The following is a 21,453-nucleotide window of genomic DNA, read 5'->3' as shown; positions in this document are numbered from 1 at the left end:
TAGTGACCGGGGGTGGGGTATTGGGGGTTAGTGACCGGGGCTGGGGTATCGGGGGTTAGTGACCGGGGCTGGGGGTGGGGTATCGGGGGTTAGTGACCGGGGCTGGGGTTGGGGTATCGGGGGTTAGTGACCGGGGCTGGGGGTGGGGTATCGGGGGTAGTGACCGGGGGGTGGGGTATTGGGGGTTAGTGACTGGGGGTGGGGTATCGGGGGTTAGTGAACGGGGGGTGGGGTATCGGGGGTTAGTGACTGGGGGTGGGGTATCGGGGGTTAGTGACCGGGGGGGTGGGGTATCGGGGGTTAGTGACTGGGGGTGGGGGTGGGGTATCGGGGGTTAGTGACCGGGGCTGGGGGTGGGGTATCGGGGGTTAGTGACCGGGGCTGGGGTATCGGGGGTTAGTGACCGGGGCTGGGGTATCGGGGGTTAGTGACCGGGGCTGGGGGTGGGGTATCGGGGGTTAGTGACCGGGGCTGGGGTATCGGGGGTTAGTGACCGGGGCTGGGGTATCGGGGGTTAGTGACCGGGGCTGGGGTATCGGGGGTTAGTGACCGGGGCTGGGGGTGGGGTATCGAGGGTTAGTGACCGGGGGTGGGGTATCGGGGGTTAGTGACCGGGGCTGGGGGTGGGGTATCGGGGGTTAGTGACCGGGGGGTGGGGTAATGGGGGTTAGCGACTGGGAGTGGGGGTGGGGTATCGGGGGTTAGTGACCGGGGGTGGGGTATCGGGGGTTAGTGACTGGGGGTGGGGTATCGGGGGTTAGTGACCGGGGGTGGGGTATCGGGGGTTAGTGACCGGGGCTGGGATATCGGGGGTTAGTGACTGGGGGTGGGGTATTGGGGGTTAGTGACCGGGGCTGGGGTATCGGGGGTTAGTGACCGGGGCTGGGGGTGGGGTATCGAGGGTTAGTGACCGGGGCTGGGGTATCGGGGGTTAGTGACCGGGGCTGGGGTACCGGGCCCTCAGGTGTAGTAACTGGGCACGGTGAATGCAGCGACGGCCACGAACCTCAGTGCCGGTGTCGTGCCGGCGGTAACTCACCGCCGGGGCCTGTCGTGCCTCACAGGGCGTGACGTGATAAAGTGCACTGCGCCCTGTTACTGCCCTGGAGGTGAAATTGCCCCCCGCCCCAGATGCTGCGTCGCTGGGTGTGACCAAGGGCAGGAAGAGGAGGCAGTGGTTAAAGGCAGGCCAGCCTTTCTCCTTTGCCCCAGTCTGGTGCTGGCCCAGTGTTTGACGCTCCATTGCTGCGCGATGTCCCAGCCTCCCTCCGCTCTCGGGCTGTAATGACAGTCGCCCAGGTCACCGAGCAACACAGAACAGCCGACAGTCGGCTGTGCAGCATCACTGGTCCTTCCCTTTCAGTGAGGGAAGTAGCCTCTGATGCCAGTATCATCGCGCTCTCCATCGATCAGCGCCTGCTGCCTCTACCCCTGCTCTCGCACTTTACCGCCCTCGGAGAAGCTGGTGCCTGAGCTCGCGCTCCACGCCCCTCTCGGAGCGCTAAAGCTGAATTTTCCTGGAGCGGAAAGTAATTACCGAGGTTTCAAAAATGATCACCCCTCCGCAATTTCTAACCCAGTGTAAATCCAGCTGGTTCTAAGTTAAAACTTGTGAGAAAAGGTTAGAAACATTTTCCTCTCCAACAAGATTACTGTGTTCCCAGGTATCTGCTGCAAGGACCAGTGAGCAGTATTTGTGGAGAAGATAAATCGAATTGGCCAGGCTGCAGACTTCACTAACAGCCAGAACGGCAGTGAGAAAATCTCGATTCTCTCGGCTCTTCCTCCCCGAATATCCCAGCTGCTGTTGAGCTGTTAGGAAGTGCTCCTCACAGCTGCCTTTAAGGCCCTTGTGTCACTCACTCTCTCTCACCTCCTGCTGCGCACCAGCTCATGGAGGGTTTTCAACCCTCCAACCCTCCAGGATCACATCGGACGTACGGCACAGAAACAGGCCGTTCGGCCCAACCAGTCCATGCTCCACTCGAGCCTCCTCGCAGCTTTCCATGTCTCAATCCAGCGACATCACCCTGGAGTCTCCAGGGATTAAAGACTAATCCCCGATGCAGACCCAAGAAAAAAATAATCGGGGCATTATAAAATGTGTTTCTTCGTTTTCTATGCACACTTTTGTTTATTAGTTATAAAAATATTGGATTATGGAGCGAAGGAATGATGGAATCGGGGCAGGAAGACTCTGTTCAGTTTCCATTCCGAGGGAGGGCTGACAGGCAGCCAATGGTGGGGGTGAGACGGATGGAGGTGGGAGGTGATGTGAGGAAAGCTCCTGGAACTCCTCCAACCAAAGTGGGCAACCCGCAGGTCACAGAAACATCGGGCTAGACTTTCCACTTCACACGGCCCATACATCGCCCATAAATCGCCCATACATCGCCCATACATCGCCCATATATCGCCCATACATCGCCCATACATCACCCATACATCGCCCATATATCGCCCATACATCGCCCATATATCACCCATACATCGCCCATACATCGCCCATATATCGCCCATATATCGCCCATACATCGCCCATTAATCGCCCATACATCGCCCATACATCGCCCATACATCGCCCATATATCGCCCATACATCGCCCATTAATCGCCCATACATCGCCCATACATCGCCCATATATCGCCCATATATCGCCCATACATCGCCCATTAATCGCCCATACATCACCCATACATCGCCCATATATCGCCCATACATCGCCCATATATCACCCATACATCGCCCATACATCGCCCATACATCACCCATACATCGCCCATATATCACCCATACATCGCCCATAAATCGCCCATACATCGCCCATACATCGCCCATATATCGCCCATACATCGCCCATATATCACCCATACATCGCCCATATATCACCCATACATCGCCCATACATCGCCCATACATCACCCATACATCGCCCATACATCGCCCATACATCGCCCATAAATCGCCCATACATCACCCATACATCGCCCATACATCGCCCATATATCACCCATATATCACCCATACATCGCCCAAAACGGCCTTTCATCAGCCATTTTGACAAAAAAGTGGAAACTCAAGCTGGAGCATCGCCGAAAAATTATCCCCCTGACTTTCGGCACATCGCCGAGGCGATCGCCGCACATCGCCCAGCCCAACTTTCGGCACATCGCCGGGCTGATAGCTCGCCGACAACATCACTGGAGAATGGTTGCTTTTTCCTGGCCTTCCTCACAGAACTCGGCACTACGGACGTTATTTTGAACGTCGGAGGAAGGGAGAAGGCTGTTAAAACATGGGGCTTTTAACATCCTTTTACTGATAGATCCACTCACATTTATACTAATATTTATATTTGAATGTGCAACAGTTGCATTCATGTTTTAACTTAACTTTACTTACGCTATTAAAAGACAATGCACAACAATTGTTAAGATTCAACAAAACTTTATTATTAACAATTTCAATTTTAGACACCCCCCCCCCAACAGTAACAGTCACAAGAAGAACAAGAAACACATGAACAACAATAACCCCCTCCCTACCTGCGGCCACGTTTCCCTCCAGATCCTGGACCCCGTGTCCTAGCCCCACCCACTCGTGTTGGTCCCCTGGTACCGAGACATCGCGGGCGTGCAGCGGGCAACGGCAAGACTCCCTGCCGTGGTGGGGGTGATGGTGGCACGATCAGCTGTTGGGGGGATTGTTGGAGAGGAAGACAAAGCATGGCAGGGTCATCGGCTTCCAAGTCCGGAGGAAGTGTTTCCCCCTGGCTCGCTTGTGTGCTGGGGGTTGTGCTTCGATCGATCACAGCACCTTGGGGTGCAGCGCCGAGTTCAGCCGGCAACACATACCGCAAGGCACTGTGCACGCATCTTCTCCAGCAGCTGCTGCATTGCCTTCGCTGGGGCAGCAGACACCCGGGAACATTCCCGCGCAAACCGCTGGAGGTGCTTGCGATTTATCGCGAGCGTTTCCTGGCACAGGGAGATCAAGCCCTCTATCCGATCGTCCACTGCAGGCGAGTGCTGAGCTCGCTGACCCGACCTCCGTGGGGTCAGCGTGCGCACTACACCGCGCCTTGGCGTTGCCGGCTACACGCCGCTTGGTCCCGGTGCCTCTTCAGTCGCAATAGCAACTTCTACGGTGGCCGCAGGTTCATCCCCCTCTGTGGCTTCCTCCTCCTCCTCCTCTGGCCCGGACATATCCTCCTCCTCCTGTATGGCCCCCACTTGCACCTCTGGTTGACCTTCAAAGCACAAATGAGCCTATTGAGCTTATTGGAACAGAAGGGTACACCGTCAAGACTTTACATATTAATGTATCATGTGGATTTAACGGCCCCAGAAAACCTGCCGCAGACGGACACAGGGAGCGCACAGAGAAGGGGACAGTTGGCCGGATGACCTTGCCCTGTTCTTATTGCTTCTGTTCTGATGTTGTCAACCTGAGAGTAGCACAAAGGCTGCATTCATGACATGACATCATCCGTACATTGCATTTTAATGAAATGATGTTACATTCCTTTAAAACTGTTCACACATTACTCACAAGATGCATGGGGCGGAGGTCCTGCAACACCACGGCTGGTGGTCAAGCAACTGGTGGTCCCCACCAGCGCTGCTGCACGCTCCCCCAGCTCACTTAAAGTCTGCATGTAAGCAGGGCCCCCTCCGCAGCACCTCCGCTGCGCCCTGTTGTTAGATATCTTCTTCTGCAAATGTGAAAAGAGCATGGCATAAGCTAATTGACTTGGGAGTTTCATGGAAAGACAATTGCTTCAAACGTTACATGCAAATGAGATCCACAATTGATGCACGGTTATAACAAAGATCAGTGTGTTTTGGATCTACATATGTATATATGCCTATGTATGTATGTAAGAATTTACAAAATTTAATTCAATCCAGGAGATTTACTATTACAGTTTTAATTACAATCTTCATCAATGCAATATAAAATCTGTACTTACTCTAGCTGACGCCACAAGGCTGTTCCAACGCTTCCGGCACTTGTCGGGCCCCCTTGCCTCCTGGGACGCCGAGGCCCACAGCTTCCTGTACGCCCGGGGTGGAGGTTTGCCCTTAGCACTCCGGGTAAGTTCTGCCCAGCTGGAGTGGACCTCCTCAATGAGGGCCTCATTGGCCTCGTCCAAAAACGGCTTTGCCCTTTTCCGACCCCTAGCCACACTCTCGGATGATGATGATGATGACATCTCTACAATTTATACAAATCTCCAACTCTCCATAGGCGAAAAACACTTTATCCAAACCTCCAACGGCAAAAAACTCCACAAAACTCCTCGCTCCAATTCCAACAACTCTCTCCTCTCTCTCCCACCACAATCGACCTTACTGCGCATGTGTGGATGACCCGAGCTCCCGAAATGCGCGAAATGCTGTCAACCGGGGGAAAAAGCGCATGCGCAGAAGTCTGTTGCTTGGGAAGCTTTTGCCTTCCACATCGCTGGCGGTTCCTTGGGAGAGCGACACATCGCTGACCTTTTGCATTGTCCATTTGACATCACTGGCCTATCGCCGAGTGGAAAATCGCCATGGGCGATGAGCCAGCGATCAGTGAGGCTGAGACATCGAACATCGCTGGAATATCGCCCATTTTTTGAACGATAGACAGCAAAGTGGAAAGTCTAGCCCAAAGAAATTTACAGCGCAGAAAGAGGCCATTCCGGCCCATCGTGTCCGCGCCGGCCGACAAAGAGCCGCACGGCCCTCGGTCAGCAGCCCTGAAGGTTACATATAAACCTATGAACAATGGCGGAAAGACAAAGAGCACCCAGCCCAACCAGTCCGCCCCACACAACTGCAACACCCCTTATACTGAAACATTCTACACTCCACCCCAACCGGAGCCATGTGATCTCCTGGGAGAGGCAAAAACCAGATAAAAACCCAGGCCAATTTAGGGAGAAAAAATCTGGGAAAATTCCTCTCCGACCCATCCAGGCGATCGACACTAGTCCAGGAGATCACCCTGGCCGTATTCTATTCACTGCAGTACTTACCATTATATCTGCGCTGTCCAACAAAAGGTCATCCAGTCTAATCCCAATAACCAGCTCTAGGTCCGTAACCCTGCAGGTTACTACACTTTAAGTGCCCAACCAACCAACTCTTAAAAGTGGTGAGGGTTTCTGCATCCACCACTCTTCCAGGCAGCGAGTTCCAGATCCCCACAACCCTCTGTGTAAAGAAGCCACCCCTCAAATCCCCTCGAAACCTTCCACCAACTATACCCCCTGATAATAGACTCCTCCACCAATGGAAATAGACCCTTACTATCCACTATGTCCAGGCCCCTCGATATTTTGTACACCTCAATGAGGTCTCCTCTCAACCTCCTCTGTTCCAATGAGAACAAACCCAGCCTATCCAATCTGTCCTCATAACTAAGATTCTCCATTCCAGGCAGCATCCTAGTAAATCTCCTCTGCACCATCTCTAGTGCAATCACGTCCTTCCTATAATACGGCGACCAGAACTGCACGCAGTACTCCAGCTGTGGCCTAACCAAAATATTACACAATTTAAGCATAACCTCCCTGCTCATATTCTATGCCTCGGCCAATAAAGGCAAGCATTCCATATGCCTTCTTAACCACCTTATCCACCTGGCCTGCTACTTTCAGGGACCCGTGAACATGCCCCTTTGTTCATCTACACTATTAAGTGGCCTACCGCTTAATGTGTATACCCTTTCCTTATTAGCCCTCCCAAAGTGCATCACCTCACACTTCTCTGAATTAAATTCCATTTGCCACTGCTCTGCCCACCTGACCAGTAGATTGATATCCTCCTGCAGTCCATGACTTTCCTCTTCATTATCAACCACACAGCCAATTCTAGTGTCATCTGCAAACTTCTTAATCATACTCCCTCTATTCAAATCTAAATGGTTGATATATACCACAAAAAGCAAGGGACCCAGTATTGAGCCCTGCGGAACCCCACTGGAAACATCCTTCCAGTCACAAAAACATCCATCAACCATTATCCTTTGCTTCCTACCTCCAAGCCAATTTTGGATCCAACTTGCCACTTTGCCCTGGATCCCATGGGCTTTAACCTTCATGACTAGCCTACCATGTGGGACCTCATCAAAAGTCTTGCTAAAGTCCATATACACTGCATCGTACGCACTGCCCTCATCGACCCTCTTGGTTACCTCCTCAAAAAATTCAATCAGGTTCGTCAAACACGATCTTCCCTTAACAAATCCGTGCTGACTGTCCCTAATTAATCCTTGCCTTTCCAAATGAAGATTTATCCTGTCTTTCAGGATTTTTTCTAATAATTTTCCCACCACTGAGGTTAGGCTGACAGGCCTGTAATTACTTGGCCTAACCCTTTCTCCCTTCTTAAACAAGGGTACTACATGAGCAGTCCTCCAATCCTCCGGCACCATGCCCAGATCCAAAGAGGACTGGAAAATGATGGTCAAGGCCTCTGCTATTTCCTCTTTTACTTCGCTCAACAGCCTGGGATGCATTTCATCCGGGCTTGGGGACTTATCTACTTCAAAAGCTGCTAAACCCCTTAGTATAGTATCAGGCAGTCCCTCGTATCGAGGATGGCGAAAAATAGATGAGTTCACAGATGTTTCAATGAGGGACCTGACAATCCAGGTCCCGAACTACATCCTGAAGGGTGGAAGATGTCTGTGTGTGGATTCTTTTAACGTGGGGTGACGGTTGCACACCAGCCACCACACGGGCTTGACAGAGCTAGGTCTTGATCCAGTGGCAAGGGTTAACCAAGACGACTGGAGACCAGCTCTGCTGCACGGACCTAGTGCGTACACATGCTCCTACTATCCATAGATCGCAGTGTGGGCTGGCCCGTGCTGAACCCTGGGCCCTCGCTTCTCCTGGGCACTGAGGTTCAAACTCCTTATACTTCCTCTCTCACGATATTTATTTCATCCAGAATATCACACGCCTCCTCGATAGCAGTATCTGCATTGCCCCTTTCCTTTGTGAAAACAGATGCAAAGTATTCGTTAAGAGCCCTCCCAACATCTTCCGCCTCCACACAAAGATTACCCTCGTGGTCTCTAACAGGCCCTACCCTTTCTTTAGTTACCCTCTTACTCTTAATATATTTATAGAACATCTTAGGGTTTTCCTTAATTTTACTGGTCAAGAATTTCTCGTGCTCTCTCTCAGCATTCCTAATATCCTTTTTAATTTTGCCTCTTAACTTTCTATATTCCTCTAAAGATTCTAAAGTATTTAGCCGATAGTATATGACATCAGCGTCCCTTTTTTTCTTAACCCTCCCCTGTAAGTCCCTAGACAATCAGGGGGCTCTAGAATTATTATTCTCAACCTTTTTCTTTAAGGGCACATGTTTGGCCTGAGCCTTCCGGATCTCCTCCTTGAATGCCTCCCACTGTTCCGACACTGATTTACCCACAAGTTGCTGTTTCCAGTCCACTGTGGCCAAATCATTCCTTAACTTAGCAAAATTAGCTTTTCCCCAATTCGGAACTTTTATTCCAGGCCTATTCTTGCCCTTATCCATAACCAACTTGAATCTGACTGAACTATGGTCACTGGCACCCAAGTGCTCCCCACTAATACCCCTTCAACCTGCCCAGCTTCATTCCCCAAAACTAAATCCAAGACTGCCCCCTCTCGTGTTGGGCTTGCTACATACGAGAAACATAGAAAATAGGTGCAAGAGTAGGTCATTCGGCCCTTCGAGCCTGCACCACCATTCAATAAGATCATGGCTGATCATTCCTTCGGTACCCCTTTCCTGCTTTCTCTCCATAGCTCTTGATCCCCTTAGCCATGAGGGCCATATCTAACTCCCTTTTGAATATATCCAATGAACTGGCATCAACAACTCTCTGCGGCAGGGAATTCCACAGGTTAACAACTCTCTGAGTGAAGAAGTTTCTCCTCATCTCAGTCCTAAATGGCCCATTATCCTAAGACTGTGTCCCCTGGTTCTAGACATCCCCAACATCGGAAACATTCTACCCGCACCTAACCTGTCTAGTCCCGTCAGAATCTTATATGTTTCTATGAGATCCCCTCTCATCCTTCTAAACTCAAATGTATAAAGGCCCAGTTGATCCAGTCACTCCTCATATGTCAATCCAGCCATCCCTGGAATCAGTCTGGTGAACCTTCACTGCACTCCCTCAATAGCAAGAACGTCCTTCCTCAGATTAGGAGACCAAAACTGAACACAATATTCCAGGTGAGGCCTTACCAAGGCCCTGTACAACTGCAGTAAGACCTCCCTGCTCATATACGCAAATTCCCTAGCTATGAAGGCCAACATACCATTTGCCTTCTTCACCGCCTGCTGTACCTGTACACCAACTTTCAATGACTGATGAACCATGACACCCAGGTCTCAACTTCCCCTTTTCCTAATGAGCCACCATTCAGATAATATTCTGTCTTCGCGTTTTTGCCCCCAAAGTGGATAAGCTCACATTTATCCACATTATACTGCATCTGCCACGCATCTGCCCACTCACCTAACCTGTCCAAGTCACCCTGCAGCCTCTTAGCGTCCCCCTCACAGCTCACACCGCCACCCTGTTTAGTGTCATCTGCAAACTTGGAGATATTACACTCAATTCCTTCATCGAAATCATTGATGTATATTGTAAATGTTGTGTATCTGTAAAGCATGCACTCCCATGTTCCGCCACCAGGGAGCGCATCCCCTGAAGTCCCAAGGGATCCCAGCATCCCTTGGGAGCACTGTATATAAGCCGGCCCCTAAGGTCTGTTCCTCACTCTGGAGTGTCTTAATAAAGACTGAGGTCACTGTTACTTTAACCTCCCTGTGTACAGTCTCATCTGTGTTAGGAACACAATAACTGGCGACGTGAATATGAATCCAATGCAAAGATGCAGCAAACTGTGGGCATTCTGGAGAAGTTCTCGGAGGGTGAGGACTGGGAAGCCTATGTCGAACGGCTAGACCAGTATTTTGTAGCCAACGAGCTGGACGGAGAAGGAAGCTCTGCAAAAAGGAGAGCGGTCCTCCTCACAGTCTGTGGGGCACCGACCTACAGCCTCATGAAGAATCTTCTGGCTCCGGTGAAACCCACAGATAAGTTGTATGAGGAGCTGTGTACACTGGTTGGGGAGCATCTTAACCCGAGGGAGAGTGTGCTGATGGCGAGGTATCGGTTCTACACGTGCCAGCGATCTGAAGGTCAGGAAGTGGCGAGCTACGTCACCGAGCTAAGGCGACTTACAGGACAATGTGAGTTTGATGGCTACCTGGAGCAAATGCTCAGAGACTTTTTTGTATTGGGCATTGGCCGCGAGACCAGCCTACGAAAACTTTTGACTGTAGAGACACCGACCCTCAGTAAGGCCATTGCGATAGCACAGGCGTTTATGTCCACCAGTGATAACACCAAACAAATCTCTCAGCACACAAGTGCTAGCAATGTTCATAAATTAACTGGAACTGTGTTTGTGAGCAGAAATGTACAGGACAGAACCCACGAGTCTGCAACTGCCAGCAGGCCTCAGGTGACCCAGATGACTCAGAGTCCGCAACAAAGGATGAATACAAGGCAATTCACACCTTGTTGACGTTGTGGAGGCTTCCATTCAGCCTATTGATGCCACTTCAAAGAATATGTTTGCAAGAGCTGTGGAACAATGGGGCACCTCCAACAAGCTTGCAGACAAGCTGCAAGCTCTGGAAAACCTGCTAACCACCATGTGGCAGAGGAAGATCGGTCCATGGTGGATCAAAGCAATTTCGAGCCTCAGAGAGAGGAGGCAGATGCTGAAGTACATGGGGTGCACACATTTTCAACGAATTGTCCACCTATAATTCTAAACGTAAAATTGAATGGCTTACCCGTAGCCATGGAACTGGACACTGGCGCTAGCCAATCCATCATCATGAGTAAAAAGATGTTTGAGAGACTGTGGTGCAACAAGGCACTCAGACCAGCCCTGAGCCCCATCCACACAAAACTGAGAACGTACACCAAAGAGCTCATCACTGTCCTGGGCAGCGCCATGGTCAAGGTCACCTACGAGAGCATGGTGCACAAACTGCCACTCTGGATTGTCCCGGGCGATGGCCCCACACTGCTTGGAAGAAGCTGGCTGGGCAAAATCCGCTGGAACTGGGATGGCATCCGAACACTATCACACGTCGATGAGGCCTCATGTACCCAGGTTCTTAACAAATTTCCTTCCCTTTTTGAGCCAAGCATTGGAAACTTTTCCGGGGTGAAGGTGCGGATCCACTTGGTCCCAGAAGCACGACCCATTCAATACAAGGCGCGAGCGGTACCTCACATGATGAGGGAGAGAGTGGAAATCGAGCTCGACAGGCTGCAACGCGAGGGTATCATCTCCCCAGTGGAATTCAGCGAGTGGGCCAGCCCGATTGTTCCAGTACTCAAAAGTGATGGCACGGTCAGGATTTGCAGCGATTATAAAGTAACTATTAATCGTTTCTCGCTACAGGGCCAATACCAGCTACCTAAGGCAGACGACCTATTTGCGACGCTGGCAGGAGGCAAGACGTTCACCAAGCTCGACCTGACTTCGGCCTACATGACGCAGGAACTGAAGGAGTCTTCGAAGGGCCTCACCTGCATCAACACGCACAAGGGACTGTTCTTCTGCAACAGATGCCCGTTTGGAATTCGGTCGGCTGCAGCGATCTTCCAGAGAAACATGGAGAGCCTACTCAAGTCGGTACCACGCACGGTGGTTTTTCAGGATGATATATTGGTCACGGGTCGGGACACCGCCGAGCACCTACAAAACCTGGAGGAGGTCCTCCAGCGACTGGATCGCGTAGGGCCGCAGCTGAAGAGGTCGAAATGCGTCTTCATGGCAACAGAAGTGGAGTTTATGGGGAGAAAGATCGCGGCGGACGGCATTCGGCCCACAGACGCCAAGACAGAGGCTATCAGGAACGCGCCCAGGCCACAGAACGTCACAGAGCTGCGGTCGTTCCTGGGACTCCTCAACTATTTTGGAAACTTCCTACCGAGGTTAAGCACCCTCTTAGAGCCCCTACATGTGTTATTGCATAAAGGTGAGAACTGGGTATGGGGAAAAAAACCAAGTAATTGCTTTTGAGAAAGCCAGAAACATTTTATGCTCCAACAAGCTGCTTGTATTGTATAACCCGTGTAAAAGACTTGTGCTAGCATGTGACGCGTCGTCGTACGGAGTCGGGTGTGTATTACAACAAGCTAACATTGCGGGGAAGTTGCAACCTGTCGCCTATGCCTCCAGGAGCTTGTCTAAGGCCGAGAGGGCCTATAGCATGATTGAGAAAGAGGCATTAGCGTGTGTGTTTGGGGTAAAGAAAATGCATCAGTACCTGTTTGGCCTCAAATTTGAGCTGGAAACCGATCACAAGCCCCTCACATCCCTGTTCGCTGAAAACAAGGGGATAAATACTAATGCCTCAGCCCGCATACAAAGGTGGGCACTCGCGCTATCAGCGTATAACTATACCATCCGCCACAGGCCAGGCACCGAGAACTGTGCGGATGCTCTCGGTCGACTACCATTGCCCACCACGGGGGTGGAAATGGTGCAGCCTGCAAACTTGTTGATGGTGGCTCAATTTTCCTTGTTAGCCACGGTTGAGCCACCTTCCCCATTTTATTTTTACTCCAGACAGGGATGTACAATTGTTGAAGTTCATCCATGTGATCTTTAAATGTTGCTATTGCCTATCCACCGTCAACCCTTTCAGTGTCCTTTGCCAGTCTATTCTAGCCAATTCACGCCTCATACCGTCGAAGTTACCTTTCCCCAAGTTCAGGACCCTTGTCTCTGAATTAACTGTGTCACTCTCCATCTTAATAAAGAATTCTACCATGTTATGGTGGAATACTGACTAAAAAGTTCTCCTGAATGCCTTTCAAGAATTCCGCACCCTCTACACCATTCACACTAAATTTGTCTCAATCAATATTTGGATAGTTAAAATCCCCTACTATTACTACCCCATGGTTTTTCGACTTCACAGCAATTTGCCGACATATTTGCTCCTCTATCTCCGTCTCACTGTTTTGGGGGTCTATAATACACGGCCAGCAGTGTGATCACCACATTTTTATTTTTCAATTCGACCCATATAGCCTCATTTGATGATCATCCCTCTAACATATCTCTCCTCATCGCTGTAGTAGTTCCTTTAATCAGTACCATCATGTCATGTCCCATGTAGTCTTCGAGTCCCAGATCTGCTCCAATAACGTCCACTAAAACTGTGTCTTGTTCTTCAGGCAAAACCACCTTCTGCACAAGTATCTTCCTAGATAGCAAGGAGAACATTCCTTTTTCCCTTAGTTAACAGTCTCTTCAAACCTTTCACTGTCTCCTCCACTCTCCCCACAATCCCAAATGTAAGGAACCATGTTATATTCCAGCTGTAAGGTTAAGACCCACCATCTGTCTCTTCTCCCAACCATCCCAGTCTCCCATCCACTATTGCTCTTATCCACCAATACTGCACCTACCCCTGGGCACTGTACCCCCCTACCTCTGGAGTAAAGCCCCTCACACACCCCGCACTGTGCCCCTGTACTGGGGTAATGCCCCTCACTGACCCCGCACTGTGCCCCTGTACTGGGGTAAAGCCCTCACTGACCCAGCTCTGTGCCCCCCTGTACTGGGGTAATGCCCCTCACTGACCCCGCTCTGTGCCCCCCTGTACTGGGGTAATGCCCCTCACTGACCCCGCACTGTGCCCCCCTATACTGGGCTAAAGCCAATCACACACCCCGCACTGTGCCCCCCTGTACTGGGGTAATGCCCCTCACTGACCCCGCACTGTGCCCCCCTGTACTGGGGTAATGCCCCTCACTGACCCCCACTGTGCCCCCCTGTACTGGGGTAACGCCCCTCACTGACCCCGCTCTGTGCCCCCCTGTACTGGGGTAATGCCCCTCAATGACCCCGCACTGTGCCCCCCTATACTGGGGTAACGCCCCTCACTGACCCCGCTCTGTGCCCCCCTGTACTGGGGTAATGCCCCTCACTGACCCCGCTCTGTGCCCCCCTGTACTGGGGTAACGCCCCTCACTGACCCCGCACTGTGCCCCTGTACTGGGGTAATGCCCCTCACTGACCCCGCACTGTGCCCCTGTACTGGGGTAACACCCCTCACTGACCCCGCTCTGTGCCCCTGTACTGGGGTAACGCCCCTCACTGACCCTGCACTGTGCCCCTGTACTGGGGTAATGCCCCTCACTGACCCCGCACTGTGCCCCCCTGTACTGGGGTAATGTCCCTCACTGACCCCGCTCTGTGCCCCCCTGTACTGGGGTAACGCCCCTCACTGACCCCGCTCTGTGCCCCCCTGTACTGGGGTAACGCCCCTCACTGACCCCGCACTGTGCCCCTGTACTGGGGTAATGCCCCTCACTGACCCCGCTCTGTGCCCCTGTACTGGGGTAACACCCCTCACTGACACCGCACTGTGCCCCTGTACTGGGGTAATGCCCCTCACTGACCCTGCACTGTGCCCCCCTGTACTGGGGTAATGCCCCTCACTGACCCCGCTCTGTGCCCCTGTACTGGGGTAATGCCTCTCACTGACCCCGCACTGTGCCCCCCTGTACTGGGGTAATGCCCCTCACTGACCCCGCACTGTGCCCCCCTGTACTGGGGTAATGCCCCTCACTGACCCCGCACTGTGCCCCCCTGTACTGGGGTAACGCCCCTCACTGACCCCGCACTGTGCCCCCCTGTACTGGGGTAACGCCCCTCACTGACCCCGCACTGTGCCCCCCTGTACTGGGGCAATGCCCCTCACTGACCCTGCACTGTGCCCCCCTGTACTGGGGCAATGCCCCTCACTGACCCCGCTCTGTGCCCCCCTGTACTGGGGTAATGCCCCTCACTGACCCCGCACTGTGCCCCTGTACTGGGGTAATGCCCCTCACTGACCCCACACTGTGCCCCCCTGTACTGGGGTAATGCCCCTCACTGACCCCGCTCTGTGCCCCCCTGTACTGGGGTAATGCCCCTCACTGACCCCGCTCTGTGCCCCCCTGTACTGGGGTAATGCCCCTCACTGACCCCGCTCTGTGCCTCCCTGTACTGGGGTAATGCCCCTCACTGACCCCGCACTGTGCCCCTGTACTGGGGTAATGCCCCTCACTGACCCCGCTCTGTGCCCCCCTGTACTGGGGTAATGCCCCTCACTGACCCCGCTCTGTGCCCCTGTACTGGGAGATGGAGGCCAGTTGCAGACGATCCACACAGGCTGCCAAAAAGTGGGAGCGGTTTGAAGGTAAAGAAGGAGAAAGTCACAAACCTGGATAAGTACAAAATAAAGGTGGAGATGACACAGGAGAAAGGACTGCGGGGTCAGGAGAGCACAGGGACAGCAATCGACAGACAAACTCTTGCAGAACTGTTGTGGACAAGTGAAACAGTTTTTCATAGTCAGCATTATTCGGCCCCTCTGGAATCCAAAACGCAGCAATCAGGTCAACTCTCAACCTCCTGTTTTCCAATGAGAATATGGCCAATTTACACAATCGCTGCTCATAATCCAATCCCACCATCCCCACAATCACTCCGCTTGTTCTCTGCAGTCTCCTTTCAATAGCTACAATATCCTTTCAATTCCGTTATATGGAACAGCGATGTTCCCTCAGCCTTGACCACCGATGGCGAAACGCTTGAAGAACTGCGACATACGGAATGGATTCCTTATCGAGGACCCCAAGGTACAACCTGAAGGTTCAAACCTTCCTCGCAAACAGTGGACAACCATCAACCGGCTCAGAACCGGTCACGGTCGATGCTGTCACCTCCTCCATAGATGGAAGATTAAAGCCTCCCCATCATGTGACTGTGGACCTCCTAATCACACCCTGGAGCCCATAGAATCATAGAAATTTACAGCACAGAAGGAGGCCATTCGGCCCATCGTGTCCGCGCCGGCCAACAAAAAGCTATTCAGCCTAATCCCACTTTCCAGCTCTCGGTCCGTAGCCCCGTAGGTTACGGCACTTCAGGTGCACATCCAGGTATTTTTTAAATGTGGTGAGGGTTTCTGCCTCTACCACCCTTTCAAGCCGTGAGTTCCTGACCCCCACCTCCCTCAAATCTCCTCTAAATCTCCAACAATTACTTTAAATCTATGCAATAAAGTCAAGTATCCCATATGCCTTCTTAACCACCTTATCCACCTGGCCTGCTCCCTTCAGGGATCTGTGGACCTGCACTCCCAGGTCCCTTTGTTCCTCTACACTTCTCAGTGTCCTACCATTTAATGTGTATATTCCCTCGCCTTGTTAGACCTCCCCAAAAGCATTACCTCACACTTCTCCGGATTGAATTCCATTTGCCACTGTTCTGCCCACCTGACCAGTACATTAATATATTCCTGCAGTCTACAGCTTTCTTCTTCATTATCAACCATGCAGACAGTTTTTCTATCATCTACAAACTTCTTAATCATACCCCCTACATTCAAGTCTAAATAATTGATATACACCACAAAAAGCAAGGGACCCAGCACTGAGCCCTGCGGAACCCCACTGGAAACATCCTTCCCACCACAAAAACATCCATCAACCATTACTCTTTGCTTTCTGCCTCTGAGCCTATTTTGGATCCAACTTGCCACTTTGCCCTGGGTTCCATGGGCTTTTACTTTCGTGACCAGTCTGCCACTTATCAAAAACTTTGCTAAAATCCATATGCACTATATCATCCGATCATAGGCAGTCCCTCGGGATCGAGGAAGACCCACCTCCACTCCTGAAGTGAGTTCTTTGGTGGCTGAACAGTCCGATACAAGAGCCACGCACTCTGTCACAGGTGGGACAGATAGTGGTTGAGGGAACACATTGCATGTACATCAAACACACTGCCTGCATCGGCCCTCCTTCTTACCTCCTAAAAAATGTAATCAAGTTAGTCAGACACGACCTTCCCTTAACAAATCCGTGCTCACTGTCCCAGATTAATCCGTATCATTGGGCACTGCCCTCAAAGGGAATTGGCAGGCGGCCTACACGATATCCACACTGTTACACCGGAAGCCTTGGCCTGGATATCCAACTTAGATATTGTTGACATTTGATTTTCTTTGCTACTACTTTACGAAAGAAGAAGAATCCAGTTCTGAGCAGAACTGTACACACAATTCTATGTCCAGTCGTACAAATGATTCATAAAGTGGTAGAATCACCTCACTATTCCGGCTCCAGATTCAAAACATCCTTCAAAAGTCATGACATTGAAAAAGGTAAAGAGGACCTTGGGCGAACAGTTGGATGGGTGGAGAACATCCCAGGGAGTGAGAGTCAGCTGTACAAAGCCCTTCCCCACACCCACATTCAGGCACCGTACCACAGGAGGGATTCCTGCCCTTGGAGGGAGTACAATGAATGGGATTGGGCCCCTGTGCTCAGAGCTTAGAGTACGATAGGTATAGGTAGCATAGAATCAGAGAATAATATAGCACAGAGGAGGCCTTTGGGCCCACTGTGGTTGTGCCGGCTCTTTGAAAGAGCGATCTGATTAAACCCCCTACTCTTTCCCCAATCTGATTAAACCCCTGCTCTTTCCCCAATCTGATTAAACCCCCTGCTCTTTCCCCAATCTGATTAAACCCCCTGCTCTTTCCCCAATCTGATTAAACCCCCTGCTCTTTCCCCAATCTGATTAAACCCCCTGCTCTTTCCCCAATCTGATTAAACCCCTGCTCTTTCCCCAATCTGATTAAAACCCCTGCTCTTTCCACAATCTGATTAAACCCCCTGCTCTTTCCCCAATCTGATTAAACCCCTGCTCTTTCCCCAATCTGATTAAACCCCCTGCTCTTTCCCCAATCTGATTAAACCCCTGCTCTTTCCCCAATCTGATTAAACCCCCTGCTCTTTCCTCAATCTGATTAAACCCCTGCTCTTTCCCCAATCTGATTAAACCCCCTGCTCTTTCCCCAATTTGATTAAACCCCCTGCTCTTTCCTCAATCTGATTAAACCCCCTGCTCTTTCCCCGATCTGATTAAACCCCTGCTCTTTCCCCAATCTGATTAAACCCCCTGCTCTTTCCCCAATCTGATTAAACCCCTGCTCTTTCCCCAATCTGATTAAACCCCCTGCTCTTTCCCCAATTTGATTAAACCCCCTGCTCTTTCCCCAATCTGATTAAACCCCTGCTCTTTCCCCAATCTGATTAAACCCCCTGCTCTTTCCCCAATCTGATTAAACCCCCTGCTCTTTCCCCAATCTGATTAAACCCCCTGCTCTTTCCCCAATCTGATTAAACCCCCTGCTCTTTCCCCAATCTGATTAAACCCCCTGCTCTTTCCCCAATCTGATTAAACCCCCTGCTCTTTCCCCAATCTGATTAAACCCCTGCTCTTTCCCCAATCTGATTAAACCCCCTGCTCTTTCCCCAATCTGATTAAACCCCTGCTCTTTCCCCAATCTGATTAAACCCCCTGCTCTTTCCCCAATCTGATTAAACCCCCTGCTCTTTCCCCAATCTGATTAAACCCCTGCTCTTTCCCCAATCTGATTAAACCCCCTGCTCTTTCCCCAATCTGATTAAACCCCCTGCTCTTTCCCCAATCTGATTAAACCCCTGCTCTTTCCCCAATCTGATTAAACCCCCTGCTCTTTCCCCAATCTGATTAAACCCCTGCTCTTTCCCCAATCTGATTAAACCCCCTGCTCTTTCCCCAATCTGATTAAACCCCCTGCTCTTTCCCCAATCTCATTAAACCCCCTGCTCTTTCCCCAATCTGATTAAACCCCTGCTCTTTCCCCAATCTGATTAAACCCCCTGCTCTTTCCCCAATCTGATTAAACCCCCTGCTCTTTCCCCAATCTGATTAAACCCCCTGCTCTTTCCACAATCTGATTAAACACCCTGCTCTTTCCACAATCTGATTAAACCCCTGCTCTTTCCACAATCTGATTAAACCCCTGCTCTTTCCCCAATCTGATTAAACCCCTGCTCTTTCCACAATCTGATTAAACCCCCTGCTCTTTCCACAATCTGATTAAACCCCTGCTCTTTCCTCAATCTCATTAAACCCCTGCTCTTTCCTCAATCTCATTAAACCCCTGCTCTTTCCCCAATCTGATTAAACCCCTGCTCTTTCCCCAATCTGATTAAACCCCCTGCTCTTTCCCCAATCTGATTAAACACCCTGCTCTTTCCCCAATCTGATTAAACCCCCTGCTCTTTCCACAATCTGATTAAACCCCCTGCTCTTTCCACAATCTGATTAAACCCCTGCTCTTTCCACAATCTGATTAAACCCCCTGCTCTTTCCTCAATCTGATTAAACCCCCTGCTCTTTCCCCAATCTGATTAAACCCCCTGCTCTTTCCCCAATCTGATTAAACCCCTGCTCTTTCCTCAATCTGATTAAACCCCTGCTCTTTCCCCAATCTGATTAAACCCCCTGCTCTTTCCTCAATCTCATTAAACCCCTGCTCTTTCCCCAATCTGATTAAACCCCCTGCTCTTTCCCCAATCTGATTAAACCCCCTGCTCTTTCCCCAATCTGATTAAACCCCTGCTCTTTCCCCAATCTGATTAAACCCCTGCTCTTTCCCCAATCTGATTAAACCCCCTGCTCTTTCCACAATCTGATTAAACCCCTGCTCTTTCCCCAATCTGATTAAACCCCCTGCTCTTTCCCCAATCTGATTAAACCCCCTGCTCTTTCCCCAATCTGATTAAACCCCCTGCTCTTTCCACAATCTGATTAAACCCCCTGCTCTTTCCCCAATCTGATTAAACCCCCTGCTCTTTCCACAATCTGATTAAACCCCTGCTCTTTCCCCAATCTGATTAAACCCCTTGCTCTTTCCACAATCTGATTAAACCCCTGCTCTTTCCCCAATCTGATTAAACCCCCTGCTCTTTCCACAATCTGATTAAACCCCTGCTCTTTCCCCAATCTGATTAAACCCCCTGCTCTTTCCCCAATCTGATTAAACCCCTGCTCTTTCCCCGATCTGATTAAACCCCCTGCTCTTTCCCCGATCTGATTAAACCCCCTGCTCTTTCCACAATCTGATTAAACCCCTGCTCTTTCCACAATCTGATTAAACCCCCTGCTCTTTCCCCAATCTGATTAAACCCCTTGCTCTTTCCACAATCTGATTAAACCCCCTGCTCTTTCCCCAATCTGATTAAACCCCTGCTCTTTCCCCAATCTGATTAAACCCCCTGCTCTTTCCACAATCTGATTAAACCCCTGCTCTTTCCACAATCTGATTAAACCCCTGCTCTTTCCACAATCTGATTAAACCCCTGCTCTTTCCCCAATCTGATTAAACCCCTGCTCTTTCCCCAATCTGATTAAACCCCCTGCTCTTTCCCCAATCTGATTAAACCCCCTGCTCTTTCCCCAATCTGATTAAACCCCCTGCTCTTTCCACAATCTGATTAAACCGCCTGCTCTTTCCACAATCTGATTAAACCCCCTGCTCTTTCCACAATCTGATTAAACCCCTGCTCTTTCCCCAATCTGATTAAACCCCCTGCTCTTTCCCCAATCTGATTAAACCCCCTGCTCTTTCCCCAATCTGATTAAACCCCTGCTCTTTCCCCAATCTGATTAAACCCCCTGCTCTTTCCCCAATCTGATTAAACCCCCTGCTCTTTCCCCAATCTGATTAAACCCCTGCTCTTTCCACAATCTGATTAAACCCCCTGCTCTTTCCCCAATCTGATTAAACCCCTGCTCTTTCCCCAATCTGATTAAACCCCCTGCTCTTTCCCCAATCTGATTAAACCCCCTGCTCTTTCCCCAATCTGATTAAACCCCTGCTCTTTCCCCAATCTGATTAAACCCCCTGCTCTTTCCCTTATCTGATTAAACCCCTGCTCTTTCCGCAATCTGATTAAACCCCTGCTCTTTCCCCAATATGATTAAACCCCTTCTCTTTCCCCAATCTGATTAAACCCCCTGCTCTTTCCCCAATCTGATTAAACCCCCTGCTCTTTCCCCAATCTGATTAAACCCCCTGCTCTTTCCCCAATCTGATTAAACCCCCTGCTCTTTCCCCAATCTGATTAAACCCCTGCTCTTTCCCCAATCTGATTAAACCCCCTGCTCTTTCCACAATCTGACTAAACCCCTGCTCTTTCCACAATCTGATTAAACCCCTGCTCTTTCCCCAATCTGATTAAACCCCCTGCTCTTTCCCCAATCTGATTAAACCCCCTGCTCTTTCCCCAATCTGATTAAACCCCTGCTCTTTCCCCAATCTGATTAAACCCCCTGCTCTTTCCCCAATCTGATTAAACCCCTGCTCTTTCCCCAATCTGATTAAACCCCCTGCTCTTTCCCCAATCTGATTAAACCCCTGCTCTTTCCCCAATCTGATTAAACCCCCTGCTCTTTCCCCAATCTGATTAAACCCCTGCTCTTTCCCCAATCTGATTAAACCCCCTGCTCTTTCCCCAATCTGATT

This window comes from Pristiophorus japonicus, chromosome 26 (genome assembly GCF_044704955.1).
Source record: "Pristiophorus japonicus isolate sPriJap1 chromosome 26, sPriJap1.hap1, whole genome shotgun sequence".
In the NCBI taxonomy this organism is placed as follows: domain Eukaryota; kingdom Metazoa; phylum Chordata; class Chondrichthyes; family Pristiophoridae; genus Pristiophorus; species Pristiophorus japonicus.
This window is presented reverse-complemented; position numbering follows the sequence as displayed.